Source organism: Pleurodeles waltl, chromosome 2_1 (genome assembly GCF_031143425.1).
Source record: "Pleurodeles waltl isolate 20211129_DDA chromosome 2_1, aPleWal1.hap1.20221129, whole genome shotgun sequence".
Taxonomy (NCBI): domain Eukaryota; kingdom Metazoa; phylum Chordata; class Amphibia; order Caudata; family Salamandridae; genus Pleurodeles; species Pleurodeles waltl.
Window position 1 is genome coordinate 284,126,969 of NC_090438.1, and position 22,599 is coordinate 284,149,567.

Consider the following 22,599-nt stretch of genomic DNA (forward strand, 5'->3'; position numbering starts at 1 on the left):
GACCTCTAGGCTTCAAGGATCACCCCAGATCTTCCTCCTGAGTGGAGACTCCACTCAAGACAAATAAGAAAACTGCAAAGGACCAAGAAACCAGTGAAGTTCACTTCACTAAACTGCTGATATATCTGCAACCGGAAGTCACAGCCGGACCCAAAGACACACCAACAACTACCCAGGTGTGACCTACAACTGTGCCAAGGTTGGTGGCACTGCGTCCTCTAGTGGCCGAGATACAGCAGTACCCTGGGTACTTGTCAACTGATATTGGACAACCAGAAAGCCAGCTCCCCCCCCAACTCAAAACAGATCAGGGGGAAGCCCGCCGTTGAGGGACTTCAGGAACACCCTGGACCTCTGGCCATAGTGCCCCCGTTGTCCTGTAAGCAGCCCTCAAAGTGACTCACCTCCAGCTCCGAAGGACTCCGTTGCGCACAGCTCCTGGACCTCCAACTCCCTGCACCTGGCCGCCCTGGACCTTGCATCGCGGGTTCTGCTGTGTGCCAACCTCTTGTGACCTCGACAGCCAAAGGGAACCCCCAGGCACCACTTTGAATTAGCAAACAAGCTCCTTTTCAAAGTGGCCCTGTGCCTGTGCCAAGAACTTTGCTAATGCTGCTCCCCCCAGAGCCGGGAGCTGCCCAAAGCTCTCCAGCTGGCAAAACGTGCCCACCGACCTCTGCGACCATCCTGCAAAAGAAGAGACTGTTGACTCAACTGTACAATTTTTAATGCATTTTTAAAAGTGACTGCCCATTGATTCCAATGGTGCGTAATTACACACAGAAAGACTAACTTTGCTAAAACTTTAAAAAGTCATAAAATGAAAAGTACTTAACCTATTCTAAAGATTTTGGTCCTAAAACTTATATAAAAATCTGAAGTATTTTTATAAATTCTGGTCTTGAGTTATTCATTGAGTGTGTGTGGTGCATGATTGGATTTGTGAGTACAGCAAATACTTAGCACATCTCCTGGATTAGCCTAACTGCTCGACCATCTACCTCAAAAATTAGAGCATTAGATGGTCTGATTTTTACCCCTGAAAACTAATATGTGGTTGTTCGGACCCTCTGCATAGTGTACCTGTTTTTTGTGCACTACATAGAGGGCCAGCCCCCAACAGAGCCGGAGAAACATTGTTGCAAGGCGAGGTCATCTTGGAAGTTGCAGGCTTGTTTGGTTCCTGTGGAGTCCAACAGCGGTTCCGATGGCAGGGAGCAGAAGTCATTGATGCAGATGAGTCCTGTGGAGTTTTGTACACTGAATCTGGGGACCCTCCTGCAAGGGAGTCCCTAGATAGCCCTAACAGGGGGCTTGGTCACTCTGCAGGGTGACCACCTATCAGAGGGGGTCACTGATGTCAGTCACCTGTCCTGACCAACCTGATGCTCCCAGGGGCCTCTGCATGCCTTGTTTCCAGGATGGCTAAATCAAGAGGCCACCTGGAGGAGCTCTGGGCATCACCCCTGGGGCAATGATGGACAGGGTAGTGGTCACTTCAGTTTACTTTGGGTGCTTTTGTGCCAGAGCAGGGAATGGGGGGGTCCCTGAACTGGTGCAAACTGGATTATACTAGCAGAGTACCTATTGTACTGTTCAAAGCAAGCCAGGGGCGTGGGTAGGCTGCCCCTCCCAGCCCTGTAACACCTATTTCCAAGGGTGTTGCCTCCCTCTCCCACAGGAAATCCTTTGTTCTGCCTTTCCCCGCTTGAGCTGGTCAAGCAGGAGGAGGGCAGAAACCTGTCTCAGGGGCTACAGCAGCATGGGCTGCTCACAAACTGTGAAAGACTGGTAGGTTCAATACTGGAGGGGTCCTCTAAGGAGCTCCCACAGTGCATGGAATCATGCCACCAATACTGGCATTAGTATTGAGGGATGTGTCTGACATGTTTAATACCAAACATGCCTAGGTATGGAGCTACCATTATGTAGCCTGACCACTGGTAGTATCCTGTGGCCAGTACACAGGTAAAACTTCTTCCCCACACTTATGAAGTCTAGTGCATTGGAACTGGAGTTCTTAGGGGCACCTCTGCTCAAGCAGGGGTGCCCTCACTCACAGGAACCTGCACCCTTTTCTCTGGGCTAAGAGGGCATACTATAGGGGTGACTTACAGTGACCTGGTGCAGTGACCAGCAGTGACAGGCTGCAATGGCAGGCCTGCAGACACAGATTGCAGGGGCTCCCTTGGGTGGCATAATACATGCTGCAGCCCATGGGGGACCCCTGGTGCACCAAAGCCCTGGGTACTTAAGTCCCATTTATTATGGACTTATAGGGGTACACGAGTATGCCAATTGTGGAGTGTAAAGTGTACCAAAGCAACCATGTTTAGAGGAGAGAGTACAATCATTGGGGTCCTGGTTAGCAGGATCCCAGTGAAAACACACTGATAAACAGGCAAGAAGTGAGTGTAACCATGCCAAAAAGAGTGACTTTCCTACAACTACTGCCTGGACAGTCAGGTCAGAAGGGACGGGTATTTTGCCTGTTCGGTCCTGCAGGACGTCCTCGTATGATCTTGGTTTTCAGACCCTTCGGGGATGGTATTGCTTGGGTATCTATTCTCAGGTAAGGAAACTGCAACTGCAAGTCTCTATCAGATAAACAAGTTACTTACCTTTGGTAAGAAATTATCTGGTAGAGACATGCTAATTGCACATTTGTTACCGACTCACCCGTCCTCCCCATTCTGAAAACTGATTTCTAAGGACAGGGACTTCCAGGATCAGTGTTCTTCATGGCTCTGCTCTTCTGGTGTGGAAAGTCGTGAAAAGAATCTGATGTCAGTGCGCTGGGGTGGCGCCTATATATAACCCACAATGTCATATCCGGCGAACACGATACCAACGACAGACACCAAGTCGACCGACGCCACCTATCGTTTGCAGGGGTACTGCTCAAGAAAAATCTCTGCATCCAGACTGATGCCTGGCGGAAATTCTAAGGTAAGGCATCTGTAACTAGAATATGTCTCTACCAGATAATTAGTTACCGAAGGTAAGTAACTTGTTAATTCGCTGTGCTCCCTTTTGGCCTCACCAGTGCCCCTCATTTGTTGCCCAAGGTGATGGCGGTGGTTGCAGCTCATCTATTGAGGTTAGGTGTTCCAGTCTTCCTCCACTATGCTGAATGGCTGTTGAAGGCGGGCTCGCCACAGGCAGTCATCTCCCACCTGCCAGTACAGCGGAACCCCTGCATTCACTGGGGTTTTCCATCAACGTGCCGACCTCACACCAGACTCCCTCTCAGACACTCCCTTTCATCTAAGCCATTCTCGACACAGTGTGGTTTCAGGGCTATCCTCTGGTTTAGCGAATTCAGGATATGATACTGATGTTTCAGCATCTATCCTAGATTTCAGTGAAACCGACTCTGAACCTACTGAGCCTTAAGGTCTCCTAGATCCTGCTAGTAAAACATGCACACTGGTATTTGCAGGCTCTGCAGTGGGTGCAGCATCAAGGGTAATCTTTCTGACTTGGTCTAGATATTGGAGGGAACAACAAAAGATCTGCAGGGGGGTTGACGGACCGCAATTGAGTCAGCAGCAGATCCCTCTTCCTTACACACCCAAATATCGCAGTGGTGACAGATGCATCGCTGCTGGGTTGGAGCAGCCATCTGGGAGGGGTGGAGATCAAAGGACTGTGGTCTCCAGCAGAGTCTTGATTCCATATCAGTTTGTTGGAGTTGAAAGCGATCCACCTGGCTCCGAAAGCCTTCCTGCTCTCCATTCAGGGGAGGTTGGTTCAGGTTTTCATGAACAACACCACCCCTATGTGATATTGTAACAGACAGGATGGGGTGGGATCGTGGACCCTGTGCCAAAGGCTCTGGACCTGACTGGAGCGCCAGGTCACCTTTCTGGTGTTCAGCATGTGAATGCCAGGGCAGATTAACTCAGCCGACAATGTCTGGCGGACCACGAAGGGTATCTGCTCCGGTATGTGGTATGGAATCCTTTTCTAGAATAGGGCAGGCGTTGGCTCCAAGAATGTGCCATATCTTTGCTTCTGCATGTTTAAGTATCCAAGGCTGCTCTCTCAGAGACCCCTGTGCGCCTTTTCGCCGATAATATCAGATTTCTCAAGAAGATTAGGACTAACCGGGCTCAAGTCATCCTAGTGGCCCATACTGCGCTCGGAATGTGTGGTATCCAGATCTCCTAAGTGTTGCTTCTTCAATGAAGCTGCCCCTTTGGGAGGACCTCCTGTTGCAGCAACAGGGCAGGCTGCTACATCCAAACCTGTGCCTTCATCTTCATGCATGGAGAGAAATCTGTGACAGTTGAAAGTGTTCCATCTTCCTCCTGAAGGCTGTGATGTTATTCTTGCAGCCAGGCATCCATCTACCAACTCTTATCTATTCCTGCTGATGGGAGACGTTTGTGGTATGGTGTTCCATGTGCCAGGTGGATCCCCTTTCTGTAGCTCTGTCAGAGATTTTGTTGTTTGTCTTTCCATTGCCCAACAAGGCCTTGCCTTGGGGACCGTTAACGGTTGTTTGTGGTCCATCCTGGCATGCCTGTGACTACCGCATCAACTTTCCCTTTTGTAAGTCTCTGGTCGTGACTCGTTTCCTTAAGGGCTTACAGCATCTTTTTCCTTGTGCCCCATTTGTCATGCCAAAATGGGATCTGAATCTCATCTGTACTCCTTTTGAGTCACTCCATTCTTGTCCTTTACGACTCCTCATGATCAAGACCACTTTGCTTGTGGCCATCGCATCAGCCAGGAGGATCAACTTCAAGCTCCATACACCCTTTTTACTTCCAAAAGTGGTCTCCCCCTTCCATTGTTAGACAGACTATCACTCTGCCTTCTCTCTTTGCTCCACCTCACCCTGGCGAGATCCAGAACTTTGGCCGCTCAAATAATATGGAAATGGTTAGTTTCTAGAAACCTAAGGATTACAGCTGTCTAGCTGGCAGGTATCTAGAATGTTCAAGTGGACATTGAACAGATGCTTTCAAGAGAACCACAAATAAGTCTTCATTCAGTTTCCCAAGACATTTTTTGTGATTGGGGTTTCCCTGAAATAGACCTCTCAGTAAACTGAGAAAACAAGGAATGTCTAAACTTTGTCTCTTGCTTTTACCAACCAGGTACATTGGGGAATGTCCTATGGATCAACTGGTCAGGCAACTTTCTTTCATCTTGATTCCCATTCCCTTATTGTCTAGTTATTACAGAGTTTACTCACTCGAGAGACAGAATTATTCTTATCTGCTCAGAGTGGCCCAGCAGTGGTAGTGATGATGATTTCATTATTTGTAAAGCGCTATCAGCTACCTTCAAAAGTAAGTTTCCCCGGTGCTAGAATTTTTTTTTAGGCAAAGTAAGGCAAAGACCTGTCATTCCCAAGTGGAGATGTGAAATTTATGAAGAACGTAAAAAAAAAAAAAAACATTTTTAATTACAGTCTAAAAAGCGGTCAAGTCTCCCTGAGCTCATAAGGTAACGGGTAATGTGTTCCAAGCTCTAGTTGTAATTAGTGCTAAGGAGCCGGCTACAATTCTAAATTTCCTGAAGGTGGGTACCTGACCCGACACATTGACTGCAATGTGAGAGAGTGGAAAGGCCTATACTAAGAACAGTGAGGTCATATACGAGCTCTGCTCCCCATTATAGATGGTTTTATGGCAGAGACATGGAGCAGGACAGGCTGTTGTTTGTGTACCGGGAGCTAATAAAGTGTCCTAAGCTCATTGGATATTGAGGTGGCCTTCTTTAGGCCCACAATCATTCTGGCTGGCATATTTTGTGGTACCGGAACTTTTTGTATATTCAGATAGTCCCACAAGGAGGTAATTACGGTAATCCATCCAGGAAAGGTATCACATGGTGGTTTAAAGATCATCTCCTCCTCTCAGAACAACCACACAGCAGACTGTCATGCAGACCAGATCTTCTCCATTCATTCTGAAGTCAGATACTGCCCCTCAATCTTAAATCCTTGAGTATGCCTCCTGAACTCAAACTGTACAGGCATTTGAATCTTCCTCAGGAGTGTATGGATGTGTTGAGAGAAGCCAGAAGACCATCTGCAAGAGCTTCCTACTCTTAAGTGGAAGAAGTTCTTCATTTGGTCTGCTCAGAGCCATTTTGAACCTAGAGGTAGTGCTTCCATAATATACTTCATTAGGCTAAGACAATGCTGCAATTTTCGCTATTAAAATCTGTAGGAAAGTGCCTCTTTTGACATGATCATCCCCCCACGTTTTTCCTGGTTTCTGGTGTGATTATGACTGTTCCCTACTCCCTACTAACCAGGACCCAAGTGCCAGATCACTTTCCCCCAAACTGCACAGTCAGTTTAGACAATTGGCAAAACCTTTGGATGCCACTGTAAGTCCATAGTAAGTGGAAGCCCTGGTACCTAGGGCTTGGGGTACTAAGGAAAAGTCCCTGATGCCTGCAGCATGAATTGTGCCACCCTCAGGGACCCTCTCACTAAGAGCACACTTTGCTGCTTTCACAGGCTGCTTGTCTTGGTGCAGAAATAAACTGAAAACAACATGGCACACAGCTTGTGTGCCATGCCCCCCACACACTGCATGCAATATATGTAAGTCACCCCTCTACCAGGCCATACAGCCCTGAGGCCGGGTGCATTATATTACATAAGGGCATATCTGCATTAGTAGATATGGCCCTGCTATGTCTGTCCATTCTCAGCCATTCTCAGCCATAGTAGGTGTCCAGGGAAGGCATTTTAAATATATGTGCTGGACACTGGCCATTATGAGTTCCCCAGCTACATGAAGGCTTCTCTGGGATGTTTGGTATCAAATATCTCAGAACAATAAGCCCTTTCTGACCCCAGAGATGGATTTATTAAAAACTGCACACAGAGGGTACCTTAGAGGTGACCTGTGAAAACTTACCAACTCCTAACATGGATACTGACTAGTCAAAACCAGTGCAGCCACCTTAGACAGAGTTCTGCCACCCCTGAGGTGAGAGCCAATGCTTTCGAGGGCTTGGAACAAAGGCCTACTCTGGGCAGGGGTGCTAATACATCATCCAGGCTTGATGGACATTCCAGGGCAAGGAGCTTCAAAGGCCTTGCCGCCTTTGTAATGCAACTCAGGCCTCTCCAAACGGTAGAGAAAGCCGACCCCCAGTTCCTGACCCCACTTTTGGTGGCAGAAATGGCAGGAATATTAGGTAGTAATCATGAAGTGTGCCCACTTCATGCCAGTCCCACCCCTAAGGTGGGCGAACTGAAGTGGACATTACCTTTTAAATTCCTCCAACTTGTATGGATGGAATTCAGGCCACTAGGGTTAGGGCTATGCCCACTTCTCAACGGAAGGGGTCATAAAAAGGGTGTAGTCACCCTAAAAGTGAGTAGCCCATTAGCAACCAACTGTCACTGCCTGTCACACCCCTAAATTCAGTATTTAGATAGCACCCCTAAACCGTAGTACTCAGATTCCTGATGACATAAGAAGAGCCTAACACTACAGAGTAGCATCAGCAGAGAAGACCGCAGACCCCAACTGACTTGGCCCCAGCCCTACCAGCCTGTCTGCAGCCCTTGACGATCCTGCACCAAAAAATAACCTGTCCTGCAGCCCAGAGACCTCTAAGCGTTTTGGAGGACTGCCTGCTTTTGACAAAGACCAAGATTTCCTGAGAACAGCTGACCTGTTCAAGAAGAAACCAACTTTAAAATAAAAAGAACTGAGGAACCACAAAACTGCCTCCAGACCCACCTCTGCACCCGACGCCCACTGCCTGAGTCCAAGTGACCCACAGGTCCAGTGGAGGTTCCCCATTGAAGTCCGAGTCCACAGTGGGCTGACCCTTGCTGGACTCTCAAAGCCTGCAGCTGCAAACCGAAGGCTCCCCTTGACTGAAACCTCCCTGGTAAGCTATTACCAACGCCAAAGGACACCTCTGGGCCCTGAGCACTGGACCGTTGGTGTCACTACATCCCCTAGCGTCAGAACTTACCTGGGCAGCTGTGGGTTTTCTTCGTTCAACATCCTGGCCCGAGCCTGCAGCCTGTTGTCAAAACTGATCTCCCCCATTGGTTTGCATTTGGTGCCCGACACTGTGAAGGCAGTCTGTACCCCTCCGCCCCTGTGCTTGTCTCACCTCCAAGAGATCGACCCCTGAGACCTGTGAGCAGCACATCTTTGGTTACCCCAGTCTCCATTGGTTAACATTGGGCGCATGACGTGGTATTGGCACTCTGCATCTGGCCGCCCTTGTGCTGCTGATGGTGTACATTTGGTGCTGTTTACTTCAACCTCAGGAGATCAACCCCTGACACCTCTTTACTCACCTATGAGCAGCACATCTGTGTTCACCCCCAGTCTCCATTGGTTAACATTGGGCACCAGCCACCCTTGTGCAGCTGTGGGTGTACTCTAGGTACTGATTTGAACTTTGCCTTGTTTTGACCTAAAACCCGATAGACTGGATTTGTAAGTTGTGTACTTACCTGCAAAACTGCATTTTTGTTTTCCTCCCATAGGTTAACATTGCTGAACTGAAAACTAGCGGTGTTGATTTTTTAAACTGCAAATTATTCATGCTTGTAAATCTACTTACCTGATTACGAAGTTCTTGGGTTTGAAACATATTTAAAAAGGAATGTTATTTTTCTAAATTGGCCTCTGATTTATTCTTTGGGTGTGTGTCTCATTTATTGCCTCTGTGAGTACAACAAATATTTAGTGCTACCCTCTGGTAAGCCTAACCGCTCACCCACCTTACCACAAATAGCTCTTTACTCCTATCTACTTTTGCCTCTGCAGTACTAATCGGGGATCCACTGGACTCTCTGCGCAGTGTACTTCATTTTAGTACACTATAGAGAGAGCCAGCTTCCTACATTGGTGGAACAGCGGTGGGGACTGCAACTTTGCATTTGCTGATACCACTTGGTCAATAAGTGACTACACAAGTAAATCAAAAAATTGCCTTTTTTGAAATTGCATTTTTTGAGCTAAGTATTTTGTTAAGGCCCTAGTTAGGTCCCTGTAGCTTAACAGTAAAAACTTTTAAAACTTACACTAGTTAGGACTATAAAAACGGTTAGGATTTTATCTCTAGCCCAAAAAGGTCACCACTTTAGGAAATTCACCAGTACCTCAGAGGACAGGGTTGTGGAGTTCAATGTCCCCCCTTACCTTAAGCTTTCTCACAAGCAGTTAATGCCCCTCTGTAAAGGGTACCACTTTTTATCTGTGTGCTTCACTGAGGAGGCTGCTTTTATTTTGGGTCTATTTTTTTGTCCCAGTCCAACCCCACCTTTAGAATATCCCCAGAGGCCAGATAGGATCGGTATAATTCTCCAGTGTGCCAGCAGATGGCACCATGTGGTTCCGGGGGGTCCACACCACCCAGAAATGATGGTGTGGAGCCACATATAAGCACCACTCCTGCGTGCTAGTGTTAGTTCCTTTCTTTCCGCTTCCTCTAAAGTGGATCCATTACCACACTCTTTGGTTTTCTAACAGCTGTAAAACTGCAATAGTATTCTAGGAACTTATGTTCCATCTGCTGGACATGGCCCTTTCTGCAAGGTTTCTCCCTGTCTTTTTGCTTCTGACCTCCTGTTTTTGATCCTGTGTTGAGTTTCATTCTTGCTGGCTGACCAGTGCTAAAATGCAAGTGTCTAAATTGTACTGGTGATTGGTTTCTCCATGACTGGCATATTTGGTTTACTAGTAAGTCCCTAGTATAGTGCACCATTTGTGCCCAGGGCCTGTAAATCAAATGCTACTAGTGGGCCTGCAGCACTGGTTGTGCCATCCACGTGGGTAGCCCTGGAAACATGTCTCAGACCTGCCCTTGCAGTGTCCAGATGGGCAGTTTAAAGCTGCCAGTTCGACCTGGCAAGTGCACCCACTTTCCAGGCCCAAAACCTTTCCTTTTACTACATGTAAGTCACCTCTAAGGTAGGCCCAAGGGAGTCCCATGGGCAGGTGGTAGTATATGTAAACGGTAGGAGATGTACTGGTGTGTTTTACATGTCCTGGTAGTAAAATACTGCTAAATTCATTTCCACTATTGCAAGAACTATAGGGTAACATGGGGAATCCCTTGAAATATCTTTTAAGTGTGATTTCCCATTGGGAATATGTATAGAAATGGAGTTTGGGGTCTCCGAACTCACAATTTAAAAATACATTTTTGGTGAAGTTGTTTTTTAAATTGTCAGTTTGAAAATGCCACATTTAGAAAGTGGGCATTTCTTGCTTAACCATTCTGTGCCTCTGCCTGGCTGTGGAATACATGTCTGGGTCAGGATGACAGTTGGGCTGTTTGTGAGTTCACTCTAAACAGTCACACAAATAGAGCTGAGGTGTGTCCTGGTTTCCTGATGGGTCTTCGTGGGCTATAGTGGTGAGAGGAGCTGTCACTTGCACCTGAATAGGGCTGTGCCTGTCCTTACACAAAGCAGTCTGCAACCCACTGGAGTGTGTCTGGGGCTAGGGTTGAAAAGGTAGGGTCTTGTGCACTACAAAGACTTTCCTTTGAAGTTTGCCTACTTCAAAGACTGAAATGTGTATAAGTATTGAACCTCTAAGACCACAGCTTTAGAATCCTTCTGGACTGCAGATGTTCTGCTAGGAAGGAGAGTTAGATGTTGTAGGAGAGATTGCCAAGTCTGCCTGTTGTTTTGCTATGATGGCCTGGTATATGGTGCTTCTCTCCTTGGAGTGAAAGGACAGGACTTTGCTTTCTACTTCTTGCTTCCAAAGGTTCTCCAAGGGCTTGGACTGAGCTTGCCTGTGGTTAGAAGTCTCAGGGACATCAAAGATATCATCTGCCAGCACCTGGGCTTGTAGTGAATCCTAGTTTGTTTTAATGGGATAACAGGAGTTAGCTTAGCCGTAGGCTTGTAAACTTGTGCCCCCGTCACCTAGTGACTTTTAACCTACTTAGCTTGCTCTGTCTTAGTCCATTTAATTATTTATTTCCTTTAAAATGGTGGCCTTGTTTATAGTTAGGCCACTTGTTATGAGTTTTATTATCAGTGTCACTGCGCCAAGGCGTCAAGATCAAGCACGAAAGACAAACAAACAATATGTGTTCACACTTAGGGATTTTCCCTCTCTATATTTTCGAGGGATTGTTGATATTAATTGCCGTCCCAAGCATGCCTGCTATCTATTGTTTTGGAATACACCTACGTCAGGGGACCTTGTAGATCTGTATAAATACATCACACATCAGACAGATAATCAGAGGGATTCCGACCAGAGGGCATCGCCACCATCGCTGATATCGATGCTGCAGTTGTCTTGACGCTGACCCAGTCTTCGTGTCCCTACGGAGTCTGAGATAGAGACCTCATTCCAAGGTAACGAGGGTTGGGGGCTCCTCTCATGGACCTTGCTTTGGCGGATTACAGATTAGGTTTAGCAAACCCAGCTCTCCTTTAGGTAGGAGGTTAGGCCTATTCTCATTAGGGTATTAGGGCATATTCCATCTCGTATATATATATATATATATATATATATATATATATATATATATATATATATATATATATGTTTCTTTCGTATATTGCAAAAATGGTGGGGGTCTTTATAACCATGACTCTCTTCTTCACAATACTGTTTCTTGGTATATTCATTATCCTAATCATTGCAGTTCATGCAACTTATCGCAAATTGCAGTTATGTTAAATAAAAAACTATTATAACTTTACTGCATCAGTGTCATTGCCTTTGTTTGTATGAGACATAGGCCCTCATTCTGACCTTGGCGGTCGGCGGAGAGGCGGCGGTCGGACCGCGAACAGACCGGCGGTATTAAAAATGGCATTCTGACCCTGGCGGGAACCGCCAACACAGCCCGCCAACTTAACACTCCGACCGCCACAGCGGTACAAACAAACAGCGCGGCGGTTCCCGCCAACAGCCCGGCGGCAGACAAAGTACCGCCCACCCTATTACGACCCACCAATCTGCCACCTTTTCCGGGGCGGGAGCACCGCCGATAAGAACACGGCGGAAACAGACTACGAACGGGAAAACGCTCACCTCTACGCACTCCACGCGAGATTCCGGCAGTATGGAGCCAGAGTTACAGGTCATCCCCGCACTCCTATTCCTCCTCATATACCAGGAGCACGCCCGGCGGCGCGGAAGACATCGGTGAGTACTGCACCTACGACACAGGGGAGGGAAAAGATTACCGGCACACACCCACCCACCCACACCCACTACAACACACACATCAATGCATTCCCACAGATCACTGTCACAACCCACAAACCACCCCCCTCCGAAATAATGCAAAGACCAAAAGAAGAGATCATAAACGGGCAGATATATTGAAATATGGACACCAGTAATCCCAATAAATAAATAAACTATGTACAAAATATATACAGCTACTAAATGTAGTCCAACCACTGTCCGTGGATCACAGGGGTCCTGTGCAAAGGGGCAAGGCCCAGTCCCACGACAAGAACTCCACGGAGAGAACACTGCAGGGGCATCAGAAAGAAAATAGGACAGGCACCTCAGGGGGAAGGGAAGGGGGGGCACCTCAGCCACTTGAGTACACGACGCCAGATCCACGAGGGGACTCCATGACCACTGGGCCATCCTGGGGAGAGCAAAGCCACAGTCCATACAGTCCATACAGTGGGTGGCCTGCCCACTGGGCCATCCTGGGGAGAGCAAAGCCACAGTCCATACAGTCCATACAGTGGGTGGCCTGCCCACTGGGCCATCCTGGGGAGAGCAAAGCCACAGTCCATACAGTCCATAACAGACCCCACTGCCACTGGAGGAGGCAAGTTGGCCAGAGGACATCCTGCAGCCCTGCCCGAGATAGATCCTGCCCTGCCACGTCTGCCAAAGGGCCAGCGGTTCTTGCCTTGAAGGGCCCAGTTCAGCGGGTCTTGCCTTGAAGGGCCCAGTTCAGCGGTTCTTGAGACGGCGGGGCCCACTTCAGCGGTTCTTGCCTTGAAGGGCCCAGTTCAGCGGTTCTTGCCTTGAAGGGCCCAGTTCAGCGGTTCTTGAGACGGCAGGGCCCAGTTCAGCGGTTCTTGCCTTGAAGGGCCCAGTTCAGCGGTTCTTGCCTTGAAGGGCCCAGTTCAGCGGTTCTTGCCTTGAAGGGCCCAGTTCAGCGGTTCTTGCCTTGAAGGGCCCAGTTCAGCAGTTCTTGAGACGGCGGGGCCCACTTCAGCGGTTCTTGCCTTGAAGGGCCCAGTTCAGCGGGTCTTGCCTTGAAGGGCCCAGTTCAGCGGTTCTTGAGACGGCGGGGCCCACTTCAGCGGTTCTTGCCTTGAAGGGCCCAGTTCAGCGGTTCTTGAGACGGCGGGGCCCAGTTCAGCGGTTCTTGCCTTGAAGGGCCCAGTTCAGCGGGTCTTGCCTTGAAGGGCCCAGTTCAGCGGTTCTTGCCTTGAAGGGCCCAGTTCAGCGGTTCTTGAGACGGCGGGGCCCACTTCAGCGGTTCTTGCCTTGAAGGGCCCAGTTCAGCGGGTCTTGCCTTGAAGGGCCCAGTTCAGCGGTTCTTGAGACGGCGGGGCCCACTTCAGCGGTTCTTGCCTTGAAGGGCCCAGTTCAGCGGTTCTTGAGACGGCGGGGCCCACTTCAGCGGTTCTTGCCTTGAAGGGCCCAGTTCAGCGGGTCTTGCCTTGAAGGGCCCAGTTCAGCGGTTCTTGAGACGGCGGGGCCCACTTCAGCGGTTCTTGCCTTGAAGGGCCCAGTTCAGCGGTTCTTGCCTTGAAGGGCCCAGTTCGGCGGGTCTTGCCTTGAAGGGCCCAGTTCAGCGGTTCTTGAGACGGCGGGGCCCACTTCAGCGGTTCTTGCCTTGAAGGGCCCAGTTCAGCGGTTCTTGCCTTGAAGGGCCCAGTTCAGCGGTTCTTGAGACGGCGGGGCCCAGTTCAGCAGTTCTTGCCTTGAAGGGCCCAGTTCAGCGGGTCTTGCCTTGAAGGGCCCAGTTCAGCGGTTCTTGCCTTGAAGGGCCCAGTTCAGCGGTTCTTGAGACGGCGGGGCCCAGTTCAGCGGTTCTTGCCTTGAAGGGCCCAGTTCAGCGGTTCTTGAGACGGCGGGGCCCAGTTCAGCGGTTCTTGAGACGGCGGGGCCCAGTTCAGCGGTTCTTGCCTTGAAGGGCCCAGTTCAGCGGGTCTTGCCTTGAAGGGCCCAGTTCAGCGGTTCTTGCCTTGAAGGGCCCAGTTCAGCGGTTCTTGAGACGGCGGGGCCCAGTTCAGCGGTTCTTGCCTTGAAGGGCCCAGTTCAGTGGTTCTTGAGACGGCGGACGGTCTATGGCCAACTGCTAAATGCCTGGTGGTGCCCTCCTGGGCAGCGGGGATGGTGCTCCTTCACTGCCCACCTGGGCTGTGGGTGGTGGGGCCCTCCTGGCCAGCTGGGCTGGGTCCTCCCTGGGCAGCGGTTATGGGGCTGGTGGGCTCTCCCGGGGCAGCTGTGCCGGTTCCTCCCGGGGCAGCGGCTATGGGGGTTGTGGGCTCCTCCTGGGCAGCAGGCCTGCTGCCTGACCTCTCCAACTTGCTGCCCTTGCCCTCCTTAGTCGTCGGCCTGTGGCCCTTTCCTCCCTTTGGAGCTGTGGCTGGTGACTGTCTCTGGGTGGTGTCCGGGGGGGATGTAGAAGGCGGGCTCCTGCGGCGCCCCTTCCGCCTTCTGCTCCTCTTCCCAGGGGGTGGGCTGGCTGGCCCCTTGCTGCTGGGCGAAGATCCAGACATGCGGGCTGGCGGGCTCCAATACCCCTGCACCCTTGTCAAGGGGGCTGCAGGGCTGGTGGTGGCTGAGGTGCTCTTCTTACCCCGACGAGAAGGAGGGGGGGGCTCAGGGTCAGGAAAGAAGTTAGTAGTGGCGAGGAAGAGCTTCTTGGGACAATGGAGAGTGGTAGGTACAGTGGGAATGGGAGTGGAGGGAGAGGATGTGGTTGTAGGTGAGTCACGTTTGCTGTCTTTGGGTGCAGGTGCAGGAGGGATAGGCTGTCGTGAGGTGGATGGCTGTTGGGTGGGTGGGTGGCTGCGTTTGTGTGGTGTGGAAGAGGGGGTGACAGACACAGTGGGAGAGGACACAGGGGACGTGTAAATGGCAGTGGGGGTGGTGACTGCACGTGTGCGGACTGGAGTGGAGGGTGTGCTGGTGATGGAAACACTGGCTGATGGTGAGGTGAATGGAGGTGTGAGTGTAGACGTCACAGGGAGGGAGGAGGGAGACGAGGAGGTGGGGGTCACAGAGGTGGTAGTGACTGTTGGCATGTCTGCATCGGAATGTTGCATGTGTGAATGTCTGCGTGATCTGTGGTGCTTATGTTTGGATGAGCTTCTCTTGGGTGTTGAGGTGTGTGCAGGCTGGTCTGATGGTGTGGGTGGGACAGGCAGAGGAACAGGAGACTGGGAGGAGGGAGTTAGTAGAGGCAGGCAGGAGACAGGGACAATGGCTGCCGTCAGTGCTGAGGCCAGAGCCTGGAACGATCGCTGATGGGCAGCCTGACCCGAATGAATGCCCTCCAGGTACGCATTGCTGCGATGAACCTCCCTCTCCACCCCCTGGATGGCATTCAAAAGGGTAGTCTGCCCAACAATGAGCGTTCGGAGGAGGTCAATGACCTCCTCACTGAGGGCAGCGGGGGTAACAGGGGCAGGGCCTGAGGTGCCTGGGGCGAAGGAGATGCCCGGCTTCCTGGCAGAGCGGGCACGGGGCGAATGCTGAGGGGCTGCTGGGAGGGCGGAGATGGTGCGCTGGGTGGCGGCTGTACCTGTAATGGCGGGGGGCACGGATGGTGCCACCCCCGCAAGGGAGCCCCCTTCCGAGGACGTGTCCGTGTCGCTGCAGGGTCCAGTCGTCCCCGTCGTGGAGCTCCCCTCGCCCTCCGTCTCACTGGTCCAGTCTGACTCTGTGGCATGGCCCTCCTGGGCCATGTGAGATGCAGCTCCCTCCTGCCCCGATGCCACTTCTCCTCCGCCTGATGATGCTGATGCACACAAGCACAGAAAGACAAACAAAAAGGGGGGGGGAGAGAGAAATAAAGGGATATTGAGTACATGGATCTCCGGTACAGTTAGCGGACATGACAGACACAGATGCCCCCTGCACTAAGTTGCGCACTTGGGGTACGCTACGCATTCCGTGGAACATGCCCTACACGCCTAGAGTTGACAACTGCACCCATGGATGACACGGCCCAGGGATGGCTGTACTGACAAACTACTGAGGGTGGTGGCTGGGGACACAGGGGCTTACGGGGGTGCCCAGCCTACAGATATCGCCCTGGCCTAGGGGGACCCCCAGCCCTCCTCCCCCACCCAGACACCTCCACTGCGCGACAACAGAGTAGATAATGCTTGGACTCACCCCCTTGTGTCTGCTGTGCTGCCCTCACGCGCCCATCCAAATCAGGGTAGGCCACCGCCAGGATCCGGAACATCAGGGGGCTCAGTTGACGGCAGGCACCCCGCCTACGTTGGGAGGCCATCCCCAGCAGAGACTCGGCGGTCTTCTTGGTCCCGCGGCGGATGTCCTCCCACCTCTTGCGGCAGTGGGTGCCCCGTCGATGGTGGACCCCCAGGGCCCGGACTTCCTTGGCGATGGCACGCCAAATCCCGATCTTCTCATGGGCGCGGACCTATGTGACACGTACAGGGAGGGAGAAATACCACGTTCAAGTTACTCAGCATTTTCCTTTCCAGTGGCCCAACGCCCCCCATCCCCGCCAGGCCCCCCGCCAGGCCCAACATGCCCCCCATCCCCGCCAGGCCCCCCGCCAGGCCCAACATGCCCCCCATCCCCGCCAGGCCTCCCGCCAGGCCCAACATGCCCCCCATCCCCGCCAGGCCCACCGCCAGGCCCCCCGCCATGCCCAACATGCCCCCCATCCCCGCCAGGCCCCCCGCCAGGCCCAACATGCCCCCCATCCCCGCCAGGCCCCCCGCCAGGCCCCCCGCCAGGCCCAACATGCCCCCCATCCCCGCCAGGCCCCCCGCCAGGCCCAACATGCCCCCCATCCCCGCCAGGCCCCCCGCCAGGCCCCCCGCCATGCCCAACATGCCCCCCATCCCCGCCAGGCCCCCCGCCAGGCCCAACATGCCCCCCATCCCAGCCAGGCCCCCCGCCAGGCCCCCCGCCATGCCCAACATGCCCCCCATCCCCGCCAGGCCCCCCGCCAGGCCCCCCGCCAGGCCCAACATGCCCCCCATCCCCGCCAGGCCTCCCGCCAGGCCCAACATGCCCCCCATCCCCGCCAGGCCCCCCGCCAGGCCCAACATGCCCCCCATCCCCGCCAGGCCCCCCGCCATGCCCAACATGGCCCCCATCCCCACCAGGCCCCCCGCCAGGCCCCCCGCCAGGCCCAACATGCCCCCCATCCCCGCCAGGCCCCCCGCCAGGCCCAACATGCCCCCCATCCCCGCCAGGCCCCCCGCCAGGCCCCCCGCCATGCCCAACATGCCCCCCATCCCCGCCAGGCCCCCAAGCCAGCCAGTGGCCCCAAATCCAGATAGAATTAAACTCACTTGTTGGTCTGGAGGACCGTAGAGTAGCGCATACTGGGGGAGGACCCCATCCACAAGTTTCTCCAACTCCTCTCCAGTGAAGGCAGGGGCCCTTTCCCCAGTCGCAGCAGCCATTGTCCCTTCCAGACCGAGGTCACAGCAACACTTGCAGTATAGGTCCTCTCCTGTGAAAGTTCAAGTCGCAAGTGGATAAGTAGATAGAAAATGGCGGTCACGTCCGCGGCGGTGCGTACCGCGGCGGTGCGTCCCGCCACCGCCGGCGCCCTTCGCCATTGGCTCCTGAAACCCATAGGCTTCAATGTTAACCAATGCGGCTTCGCGCCGCGGTCTTCGCCCGCCGCCCGCCGCGGTGTGCCACGCCAGCGCATTGACCTCACATCCCATTGTCACACTTCACAGGTCAGGCAGCCGCCATTTCAAGGGCCCACATGGCTCAATTTCAACTGCGTCACACAGGCCTAGGCCTTGCATAGCCACTCAGACACGCCATTCACTGCATAGAGAATCGTATACTGTGCTAGCTGTGAGTACGTACCTGTGGGTTGCCTGACTGTGTGCTCCATGTTGTCCTTCCTAGGCACCGTCCGCTGGGTTGGGCGAGGAGACGGATGAATCCTCCCGTGTACCGACCGCTGGTGGACCTGTCGACAATGGAAGAACGCCACATTATCCTGACCTACCGTCTTAACCGTGCCACTATCCATGAACTGTGTGCCCGGCTGGAGCCCGACCTGATGTCCCCCATCCGCCAACCCACAGGGATTCCCCCTCTGGTGCAGGTCATGTCAGTACTCCATTTCTTGGCAAGTGGGTCATTTCAGACAACCGTGGGAATTGCTTCTGGGATGTCTCAGCCCATGTTTTCAAAGGTGTTATCCAGAGTGTTGTCTGCCCTGATGAAATCCGTGAGGAACTACATCATTTTCCCTGAGGTGGGCGAACTGGCTACAGTGAAGGGTGATTTCTACGCCCTTGGACATATTCCCAACGTAATTGGTGCCATTGATGGGACCCATGTGGCTTTGGTTCCCCCAAGAGACAGGGAGCAGGTGTACAGGAACAGAAAAAGTTACCATTCAATGAACATCCAGGTGGTGTGTTTGGCTGACCAGTACATCTCGCATGTAAATGCCAAATTCCCAGGGTCAGTGCATGACGCCTACATCCTGAGGAATAGCAGCATCCCTTACGTGATGGAACAGCTACAGAGACACCGTGTATGGCTAGTGGGGGACTCTGGGTACCCCAACCTGTCGTGGCTACTGACCCCAGTAAGGAATCCCCGGACCAGGGCAGAGGAACGGTACAATGAGGCCCATGGGTGTACTAGGAGGGTGATCGAACGCACCTTTGGCCTCCTAAAGGCCAGGTTTCGCTGCCTGCATATGACCGGTGGATCCCTAATGTACTCACCTAAGAAGGTGTGTCACATCATCGTGGCCTGCTGCATGCTTCACAACCTGGCTTTGCGCCGCCAGGTGCCTTTCCTGCAGGAGGATGGTCGAGACGGTGGTGTTGTGGCAGCGGTGGAACCTGAGGAGAGTGACGAGGAGGAAGACGACGGGGCTGAAACAGACAACAGGGACAGAATCATTGAACAGTACTTCCAATAGGACACAGGTAACATTTCAAAGATAATTTAGTAAATGTTAACTACTCTGCAGCATCTCTGCTGCCTGTCTATTTGCCCCAGTGTATGATGACTGAGTTTTGGCTTTTCCCTCCCTATTTCAGATCTGGGGTCCCCACTACGAGTCCTGTGCTTCGTTTCCCCATGGACTACAGCTTTGTGCCAGCTGTTTGTTGACTTCACCATGTACAAGGACATATTTGCACTGTCATGTCAATTACAATCTATTGAAATCACAGCCAGACTCCTGATATTTTGGTGCAAAATAGGTGTTTATTGAAGTGCTCAAAATGGGATGGGTGGTTTCAAGTGGGTGGGGGCTATGGTGAAGGAATGTCCATGGCAGAGTCCAGAGTAACAGTCACACAGGTGCATTGTCCAGAGGCCTGTGGAGAGATGGAGCATGGGCAGTTCGAGGATGGACAGGGTGACAATGTGGGACAGTGGGATGACATCAGGTGGTATCCATTGCTGGCGGGGGTCTTGACATCCTACTCTGTCTTGCGAGATCTCAGGGCCCTCTTGCGGGGTGGTTCTTCTCCTGCAGGAGGTGGGGGTCTGGTGGGCTGCTGCTGTGCGGGGGCCTCCTGTCCACTAGCGCCGGCGGAGGTGGATGGCTGTTCTTGGTCCCGGCTAGTGGCAGGGGCCCTTGGGTGTTGTTCAGTGTGCGCCCTGCTGTTTACGAGGTCCTGCAGCAGCCCTACCATGGTAACCAGGGTGGTGTTGATGGCTCGGATGTCCTCCCTGTACCCCCGATAGTGTTCCTCCTGCAGCACCTGGATCTCCTGGAACCGGGCCAGTACCGTCGCCATCGTCTCCTGGGAGCGGTTGTATGCTCCCATGATGGTGGTGAGGACCTCGTGGAGAGTGGGTTCCCTGGGCCTCTCCTCCCCCCCCTGTCGCACAGCTGCCCGCCGAGTTGCCCTGTTTCCCTGGGCCTCTGCCCCCTGGCCGGTGTGCCCACTACCACTGCCCCCAGGTCCCTGTTGTTGTTGGGGTGGTGGGTTATCCTGGGTGCCCTGTAGTGGTAGACACACCGCAGATTGACGCGCCCTGGAGACAGAGGCATGGGCCCGCTGGGTGGGAGCTGTGCTGGTGTTCCCAGAGGGGTTAGGGTCTATAGTGGCCTGTGCCTGTGTGAGGGGAACCGACTGTCCAGAGGTCCCCGATGGTCCGGGCTGGTCATCGGTGTCCAGATCGACAGAGCTGCTGTCATCGCTGACGGCCTCTTGGGTGGGGGGTGTGGATAATTCTGGCCCCTCCGCCGCGGTGTGTTGACGGTCGGGTCCTGCAGGGGTATAGAGGTATGGTTATAGTTTCAATGTGTGGCATATGGGTGTATCTGTGGGTTCCCGTGTCCCCAAGTGCTGGCATTCGTGTGTGGGGGCTTTGGTGAGGGTGGCTTGTGGGGGGGATGTGTATATGCATTGGGCATGCTTTGGTGATGGGTGTCCATGCTTAGTGGACGCATGCAGGCCTAGGTTTTGGGATGTGTGGGTTGTGATGGTGAGACATTGGCGGGGAATAGGTGTGCTGGGGGTGGGGGTGAGGATGGTGGTGGGGGTGAGGATGGTGGTGGGGGTGAGGATGGGGGTGGGGGTGAGGGTGGGGTTCGAGGATGGGGGTGAGGGTTGGGGTCTGATTTGGCATGCAGGTGGGGGGGAAGCAGTATTGAAGCTTCAACTTACCAGTATCCATTCCTCCGCCGACTCCTGCGAGGCCGTCAGGATGCAGGATGTTCAAGACTTCCTCCTCCCATGATGTGAATTGTGGGGGTTGAGGTGGGGGTCCTCCGCCAGTCTTCTGCACGGCGATGTTGTGCCTGGATACCATGGAACGCACCTTCCCCCGTAGGTTGTTCCATCGCTTCCTGATGTCTTCCCGATTTCTGGGGTGCTGTCCCACTGCGTTCACCCTGTCGACAATCCTCTGCCATAGCTTCGTCCTCCGGGCAATGCTGGTGTATTGTATCTGTGTGCAGAACAGCTGGGGCTCTACACGAACGATTTCCTCCACCATAACCCTGAGTTCTTCGTCTGTGAAGCGGGGTTGTCTTTGGGGTGCCATGGGGTGGTGTGTATGATGTGTGGGGTGGAGTATGTGTATTTAAGTGAGTTGAGTGTGGTGGTGTGTGTTGTTTTGTGTGTGGATAGTGTGTGGGTGATGGTGTTGAGTGGCTGTGGCTGTTATGTTTTGGATGCTGGTGTCTCGCTCTTGCCTTCTTTACGAATTTGTAAGCGTAGGGGTTTGTGGGTGATGTGGGTGGGTGTTTTATATTGTATTGTGTGTGTGGGAGTGGTGTGTGTATGTGTATCAGGTGTGTGGGATTCAAATCGTCCAATGTGGCTGAGTTTTGTTCGTTTGTGTGTATTCTGACCGCGCCGGTGTGTCCCGCCAATGGAATACCGCGTTTGAATGACCGCCGCGTGGATTCGTGGGTCGTAATGGGATGGGCGTATTTCTGTTGGCGTGGCGGTGGAGGTTTGGTCACCTCCACCTTTCCGCCGACCGCTGGTCTGGCGGTCTGTTGTGGCGGTCGGATTTTCGGAGGTTTGCCTTCTGCGGGTCAGAATGACCGTGGCGGGTTTCCGCGACCGCGGCGGGATTATGGAGGATTTCTGACCGGCGGTAGGCGCCTTTTACCGCCGAGGTCAGAATGACCACCATAATAGATCTGTGAGAAAAGGGTAATTTCCGTTTAACTACGACAACCCTGAGATATCTTACTTTGAGTCCATGCGTAAGCGACTGCTACAAATCACTTTTACTATTGTGTTTCTGGTGAGGTATTGCTAGTGAGCCGGTAAGGTTTGGACAAGAGTTACAACTAGTTGAAGGAAGAGACTTAGGGCCTGATTCCAACTTTGGAGGACGGTGTTAAACCGGCCCAAAAGTGGCGGATATACCACCTACCGTATTACGAGTCCATTATATCCTATGGAACTCGTAATACGGTAGGTGGTATATCCGTCACTTTTGGGACGGTTTAACACCGTCCTCCAAAGTTGGAATCAGGCCCTTAGTCACCTACAAACGAAAGTACTGTCATCCTGAGACCAGCAGTTTTGCTCAGAGCAAGAGTCCAAACTACGACAGGCTCTCATGCTGAGAGTCCTAACTCACTGGATTATGCTAGATCCAGTTCCTGGGCCTTTAGGAGAGTAACCAAGAAGAAACTAAGGCCCATATATTTATATGCGTCGTTTTTTTATGCAAAAGCAGCGCAAATGTACAATTGTATTTTGTAAGTTTGCGCCGCTTTTGCGTCAAAAAGCGGAGCTAAAAAAGTATAAATATGGGCCTAAGTACATTGATTTTAGAGTGGCTTCGGAACAGGCGCCGCTGTTTGACTCCACGCCGCTGCCTGCACCAGAGCTGTGGTCCCCGCTGAGTGCAACGACTGCGACTGATGTTGCAGGCCTGACGCCGCAGCACTGCCTCCAGAGTACTGCCACAGAATGAGTCTTGAGTGCTGTGTCGCCAACGTCCATGATAGTCAACT